Source organism: Leptinotarsa decemlineata, unplaced genomic scaffold (genome assembly GCF_025532065.1).
Source record: "Leptinotarsa decemlineata unplaced genomic scaffold, Ldec_3_MD MMD2_tig00004307_RagTag_RagTag, whole genome shotgun sequence".
NCBI classification, from domain to species: domain Eukaryota; kingdom Metazoa; phylum Arthropoda; class Insecta; order Coleoptera; family Chrysomelidae; genus Leptinotarsa; species Leptinotarsa decemlineata.
In genome coordinates, this window is record NW_027412606.1 from 249,549 (window position 1) to 250,448 (window position 900).

A 900-nucleotide genomic window follows, 5' to 3' on the forward strand; every position below is an offset into this window, starting at 1 on the left:
CAGATGTAATGGGCCAATGTTTTGATACTGCGATTTCGGAGCGGTACTTCGTAAGAACCATTTAATATATTTTCCAAAAATAACCACATCTCTTCCGTTACTAACCAGAAAAATATATAATTGTTGATTACTTTTGAAACAAGACGGTTGTGTCAATTGTCAAATGTGTTATCAATAAGTCAAACTAAACTGTTTTCGAAATTGACCGTTTCTTTTTACAAGTTACTTTTGAGTTCTGATGAAAATCACAGAGGACCCTTGATACAAATATTGAAGAATTTCATGAAATGGCGATGAATTTCTTCAGTATTCTTCAATCCAATTTGTTATCATCCACATATTCGATGGAACAAATGAATAGGTTATTGAAAAAAGGGGCCCGAGTCATTTTCTGACATTTTGACTTGATATAGTTTTGTGTTCTCTAAGGGTAGAAGGAACTTGGGTCCACGACATTTTTTTAAATGGTAATGATGGAATGCTATGAGCATCATATGATACCAGTTATCTAGGTATGTAAAATATAACATTAGTTTTTTACTGACCAATTGAAAACACTATTTAGAGTTTTCCTCAAATCAACAAAAAAGTGACCGAGGTACCCTTTCACGATAACTTGTTCAAATATTCCAAATCCAAACTCATCATTTGCCAATTGTCACTTTCACCACAACAAAATTGTCGGTTAGTATTTTGACGTTTGGTTTACCAGTTTTCAGGAAACCGTGTTCCATATCTAACCGATTTTAGAAACACTCAGTTTAACTTCATTCTACTGAAACAGATTGCTACCCAAAAGACATTATAATCTGCTTTTTTTCATTGACTGTCTCTAGACGCCTTTTAAAAAATCAACATGTGTCAACAGTCAAACTCAAGGAAAGACGTTCAATAATTTCA